General features: G+C 42.4%; 1 non-coding gene across 1 annotated transcript; it reads right to left on the minus strand.

Annotated features, from left to right (window-relative positions):
* Positions 1–3,462: 3,462 nt before the first annotated feature.
* LOC122231561 lies at positions 3,463–3,566 on the minus strand. The gene has a single exon (XR_006208829.1). It is a non-coding gene; the product is annotated as a U6 spliceosomal RNA (small nuclear RNA).
* Between the last annotated feature and the right edge of the window lie 3,295 nt (positions 3,567–6,861).

A 6,861-nucleotide genomic window follows, 5' to 3' on the forward strand; every position in this document is an offset into this window, starting at 1 on the left:
ACAACATCCCTTGCCTTCTCCTATAAAGCCTCCTCCCTCAGGCTCTAGGGGAGCCAGGAGTTGGGGGTGAGGAGAGGCACAGAGCAGGGGGGAGAGGAACAACATCCTGTGGCCCCTTCCTTACTGCTAGCTCCTGACCATCAGGCCAAGGCCTGGACTAAGGTGAGGGGAGAAGTGCCCAAAAAACGAATGACCGAACTGGTCTAGATGGGTCTAGACTCTGCAATACATGCAAATCTTTGTTTTAAGGCTCCCACATGACAGTACAGCTATGCAATCTTCCTGAGATGCTGTCAGGGGCAGGGAAACGGGATCCATAGGATCATAATGGAAGGTGGCAATGGAACCAAAAAGAAAACTATTGACTCCCTGTACTTTACCAGGCTCAAGCGTTTCCATAGCACAATTAAAGAAAAAAAATGTATCTAAAACAGGAGAAGAATCAGGCAGAAGCCGCTGTAATGTTTCTAACCAGCATGAGGTCCGATCCCTTCAACATTTCTCTCTGCCAGTCCGATTGGCCAATATGAACACTTCCACTTGCCGGAGACCCATAACCCTCTGGATATCTACATACGCCCCAATTATTTAGAACCGACCTGTGAGCCCTGCACAGGTCTGGCCAGCCCTTAAAATTCTTATCCTGTGACAAGTTTCCCCATGAGAACTGCATCCAGGGCTCTGCTCACACTGAGTCACTGCTACATCTATTTTGTCCTTGACTCTTAAAACATTAACTACGAGGTAAGTATTTTCCTGTTTCACAGACCAGGAAAACACGTTCAGCCAGTATTTGAGCTCAGGTGTGTCAGATTCCAGTGTCAATATTCTTTCCATGAAACATCTTCTTAGAAGAGACACCGATTCTGCCGTGATTTGTGAGTCAGGAAAGCTGGAAACCTGTGCAACTCGTGGAGGAGATCCGGGTATTACTTATGCAGGGATAGTCAGGGTGACTTAGTGAACGACGATGCTACTTTCTGGCCATCACTGGGAATTCTGTTCTTGCTATTAAAACCTGCATGCCACCTTGAGAAGACCGTCTTTGGCATGCAAGGACACATCTAGCCCACCATCAGGACTCTAGACAGAAAATGGGCCACCCTTCCATGTCTGCTTTAGCACTGGGACCAACATACATTCAGTTTTGAAGAATGACTACTGTTGGTTCCTGGGCACCACTTTTGTGCCGACCTATCAATTCCAAGTCGCCTACATTCTATGGAAGGTCTAGCCTCTATTCCTACTCAAAGTTAATATTCCTGTTCGTTGCTTATCATCACAGTTTCTGGTCCACCTGATGTAACAGGAGCAATCAGGCTTATTATCTTATTTTTGACAAGGGGAGACACCAGGTCTCTGTCCTGTAGTACCCATTCACCTGCCTATAAATGGTCCACAGGAGGTCGAGAGGTCATCATAACCTTTGAACAGCCTGATGGGCAGTGTAGCAAGCCACAGTGTTGAAAGGAGGAAGACATGGAAACGGTCCTGAAAATCTCTTAAGCCAGTTCTACTCTTCCTTGCAGTAGATTAATAGTTCAGTTTATTGTCCAACAACTTAGGAAGAATGCGGGAAATTTTTTTTTCAAGGTTCAGAAAAAAGTACTGTAATGACCAAATAGCTGAGAAGCTGAGCCTACGAGCAAACTTTAGGGAACTGATGTGTTTATGGGAATTAAAAGGAAGGTGAATTACAAGAACTATATTTTCAATATCTCTATCAGAGTCGAGTTCAACATGAGGAGTGCCAAAACACATTCATCCAGAAAACATGAAAGCCTGTAAACTCTCACTGAAGGAGGTTCTAGAGCTTTTTTTGTAAGACCAAAGAATTCGGGGTGTGGGCGACAATGTAAAAGCCACTTCCTTAGCAGGCACAGATGTTCTTTGAAGGAGTGGCTCTCAGCTGTGCCTGTACATCAGAATCACCTGTGATGCCCTTCTAAGCACAAGTAACGGGGTCCCAGCCCAAATCTAACAAGTCAGGATCTGCAGGGTTGAAGGCCAGCTGCTGTTGTTTTACTGTGACACGGCTGATCCTGGACTGGCAGCCAAGGTTAAGAACCACTGTTGAAGAGCTTTCCATTAAAAAAGCAGACCCCCCCTCGGGGCGCCTGGGTGGCTCAGTCGGTTAAGCCTCCGACTTCAGCTCAGGTCACGATCTCACGGATCTCACGGTCCGTGAGTTCAAGCCCCGCTTGGGCTCTGGGCTGATGGCTCAGAGCCTGGAGCCTGCTTCCGATTCTGTGTCTCCCTCTCTCTCTGCCCCTCCCCCATTCATGCTCTGTCTCTCTGTCTCAAAAATAAATAAACGATAAAAAAAAAATTAAAAAAAAAAAGCAGACCTCCCCTCACCCAAACCGAAACAAAAAAGAAATGTAAACAAAAGCAAAATATAGTTCCTTGAAAAGACCTAATAAACCCCTGAAAATAGTGACCAGAAAAAAAATACACATCACCCAGTTTCAGCATCACTAGAACATCATAGATCCTAGGGAGGGAGGAAGGAAGGAAAGAAGGGAAGGAAGGAAGGAAAGGAAGGAAGGAAAGAAAGAAAAAGGAAGAGAGGAAAGTGGAGGAAGGAAGGAAAATCATGAGGTATTATGAACTTTCTGCCAGTAAAATATAAATTTTAGATGAAACAGGACAAATTTCTAACAATTTTCCAAAATTCACACAAGAAGAAGTAACCCAAAAAATCTAAAAATGCTGTATGTATCAAAAACACTGCTTTACCATAATGAAAAGCACGCCTACAAAAACATGTAATTCTAAGCTCAGACGATCTCAGATGAGAGAGCATTTCCCAATTCATTCAATAAGGCCAGAATAATCTTGATACTAAAACCCTGACAAGAATGTAATAAGAAAAGTAAAGGCCAGTTTTTCTCATGAACATACATGCAAAAATCCTTAACAAAATATGAAAAATTCCATGTACATATGAAAATATGATCAGTGTCTTCTGGCAACACATGGTTTAACACTTAAAGTAAATAAACATAATTCACACATGAACAGAATAAAGGAAAAGACCCACGTAATCATTCCAATAGATCTAGAAAAAAACATTTGATAAATTTCAACAGCCATTCATAATTTTTTAAAAAACTCTTTGCAAAACAGGAATAGAAGGAATCTTTCTTTACCTAGTAAATGGAATTTACAAAAAGCCTACAGCATACTTAATGATGAAATATTGAAAACTTTCCCCCCTGATATTAGGGGACAAAGATGCCCAGTATCACCACTTCTATTCAGGATTGTACCAGAGGTCTTAGTAAGTGTGATCAGGCAAGAAAAATAAATGTTGCAAGGACCTGAAATAAAGAAATAAAAGCCATCATTCACAGACAATATAATTGTTCACAGAAAAAAAAATCTTTACAAAAAATTACTGATCAACTATTAGAATTAGCAACTGAACTTATCAATGTCATTAGACACAGAGTAGATATAAAAATATCAATTTCTTTCTCAAATTTGGGTGTCATCCTCGTGCAGAGGCCGTGCTAATTTCGGTATTGTTCTAATTTTAGTATATGTGCTGCTGAAGCAAGCACAAAAACATCGATTTGTTTTTAGATGCCAGCAACAAAACAATTAAAAATGTAATTCCAAAAATGACAACACTTACAATACCTTGAAAAACATCAAAGATCTAGGAATCAATTTATGGAAAATACGAAAGAACTTTATACAGAAATTAAAGAAAACCTACATAAGCAGGATATACAATGTTCATAGATTAGAAGATGTCAATTCCAAATTATCTATAGTCACTGTAAACCTAATCAAAATCCCTGGAAATCTGCATGTGTGAAACTGACAAACTGATTCTAAAATGTATATGGCAATACAAAAGATTAAGAATAAACAAGATGATCTTAGGACGTTCAAAACTGGATGATTTATTGTACTGGAAATCAAGATTCATAAAGCTACACTAATTAAGACAGTGTGATATTGCTACGAGTAGACAAACGTACCAATGGAACAGGTAAAAGAGCCCAGAAACAGAACCCTACATAGACCCGTGGTTTATGACAAAGGCACAGTACTGGGAAAAACACAGTGAAAGCTACTGGGGTCAGTCAGCTAACTGGGAAAGGTCAAACAGCAAAACTTCTGGGAGATAACACAGAATGTCTTCATGACATAATGATTTCCTCAACAGGGCACAATACCGTTAACTAATCGTGAAGGGAAAGACTAGTAAATTGGACAATGTTAACAGTATAAAAATTTGTTTTCATCAAGCCATCAGGAGCGAAAAACCAGAGTGGCAGAAGATATATGCAATGCATATAAAAAGTTTCCATAACTGGGTATCTTTTTTTACAGTTCTTACACATCAATACGTTAGCAAGACAGTAAATCCAACAAAACAAGGAGGCAAGAGACTTAACTAGGTATTGCACAAAATAGCCAAAGGCCAATAAGCATGTAAAGAGATGCTCAACATCGTTAGTGTGCAAAGGGCAAATTAAAACAGTATCGCACATCTACCATAATGGCTATAATTAAAAATACTAACAAAACCAAATCTTGACAAGGATACAGGGTAACAGGAGCTCACCAACTACCACGGGAGTTTCAGTTGGCATAATGGCTTTGGGAACTTGTGGGACAGTGCCTAATAAAGACGTAGCCATCTATCCCTGTGACCCTTTGTGACCCACATGCCCTGTGGCCCAGTAATTCCACTCACAGTCCATACCAACAGAAATGCATTCGTGCGTGCATGGAAATACATGCCCATGCGTGCTCCTGGCAGTGTTAGATAGTAGCCAAAACCTGGAAACCAAAACGACAACTAGCAGAATAAACTGCAAGATAGGGGCATGCAAAGAAATACAGTAAACCAAGCAATGAAAATGGATAAACTACTGCTACAATGCATCATTCCTTCTATCCCATCTCTGCTCTACCCCAGCCCTTCATTCAGTCCTTGCCTCTGGTTCATTCATTACTTCAACTATTCTATGTACGTACTTACGCTTCTCTCTTGAAGCAGGTAGGATAAAAATGAGTTCATACACCTTGGAGTTCTGAAAGGAGCTAACAAATGCGAGCAGAGGAGGGCTGCAATTCCAGCTAGCCAAAGAAAGCCTAAACCCAGTCTCAAGGGAATTTATGCTGAGGTCAAGTGCCCTGACCAAACCCTTAAATCGTTTTGGGTAAGGGTCAAATACATTTCTTCCCTCTCTCCTCCCACCACCTTCCTGGCCCTCGTCCTGCTTTTTCACAATCCTTTAAACATGTGAAAACCATTCTTGGCCTGAGGCAGTTTGTGGACCCCTTAAGAAACCAGGCTGTACCCAAAGCACCCAGTGAAAGTGAATTAAAAGACATTACTCCTCAGCACTCCACTGGGTGGTTTGGGTGGCTCCAAATGACAGAAACTACCCCACACCAAACATACAAATGTCCATCTGTTCCTGTCTTGGTCGATTATAGATTCCCAAGAACTGACCAGAAGGTAGCACATGTGGAAAGGTACAAACCAAAAGATTTTTACAAGACCGCCAAGGACAGTTGAATGGTTGTTCAAAGCACAGGCTATGCAGTGAGACTGCCAAAGGTTCGTGTCCTGGCTCCAGTGCCTAAAACATCTATGACCTTAGACAGACCAGTCCCTGTCATCATCCCAGGGCCGTTACAGAAAGTGAAATAATACAACTGGGCACAGGGCTCAATGATGACAGAGATTAAAAAGTGAACAGCAGGGGCGCCTGGGTGGCTCAGTCGGTTGAGCGTCCGACTCCGGCTCAGGTCACGATCTCACGGTCCGTGAGTTCGAGCCCCGCGTCAGGCTCTGGGCTGATGGCTCAGAGCCTGGAGCCTGCTTCCCAATTCTGTGTCTCCCTCTCTCTCTGCCCCTCCCCCATTCACGCTGTCTCTCTCTGTCTCAAAAATAAATAAACATTAAAAAAAAATTTAAAAAAAAGTGAACAGCAAACGGTGGCCCCCAGAATTTTAAACAGTGAGGCAAATTAAAGGGTAAGAAGACGGATCAATTTCCCATGAAACCACGATCCTCGCATTGAGCTCTGAAACACAAACACAGCTCTGAAATTCTGTAAAGGACTGCCTACTGTTAATTTAGTCAAAATGTAAGAAGGTCGGTTTTAAACGAATTTTTTTTTAAATGTCTTTTTTAAAAATTTTTTTTTTTTAACTTTTATTTATTTTTGAGACAGAGAGAGACAGAGCATGAACTGGGGAGGAGCAGAGAGAGAGGGAGACACAGAATCTGAAACAGGCTCCAGGCTCTGAGCTGTCAGCACAGAGCCCGACGCGGGGCTCGAACTCACAGACCGTGAGATCATGACCCAAGCCGAAGTTGGACGCCCAACCGACCGAGCCACCCAGGCGCCCCTAAGCGAATAATTTTTTTGCCTTCTAAATTACAAAGTAGATACACTTTGTGCAGTGCTAGCAAAGGGGGTGTGGGACACCAGCCACCACTAGGGGCTGCTCAAGAATCCGCAAGATTCTCAACCCTTTCATCTGCTTTTTTTTTCTTTTAAAGAAGAAAAAAATGAAGCACCTGGGTGGCTCAGTCGGTTAAGCGTCCAACTTCGGCTCAGGCTGTGATCTCACGGTTGACGAGTTCAAGCCCCGCTTTGGGTTCTGTGCTGACAGCTCGGAGCCTGGAGCCTCCTTCAGATTCTGTGCCTCCCTCTCTCTCTGTCCCTCCCCAGATCCTGCTCTGTCTCTGCCTCAAAAATAAAATACAAACATTAAAAAGAACCTTTTTTAAAGAAGAAAAACTGGAACGTGACAAATGCTTACTGAGTTCATGGACTTCCAGAAAATGTGTGCTTAAATGAAGGCCATCCTGGACACCAAAGG

The sequence above is a fragment of the Panthera tigris genome, chromosome D1 (genome assembly GCF_018350195.1).
Source record: "Panthera tigris isolate Pti1 chromosome D1, P.tigris_Pti1_mat1.1, whole genome shotgun sequence".
In the NCBI taxonomy this organism is placed as follows: domain Eukaryota; kingdom Metazoa; phylum Chordata; class Mammalia; order Carnivora; family Felidae; genus Panthera; species Panthera tigris.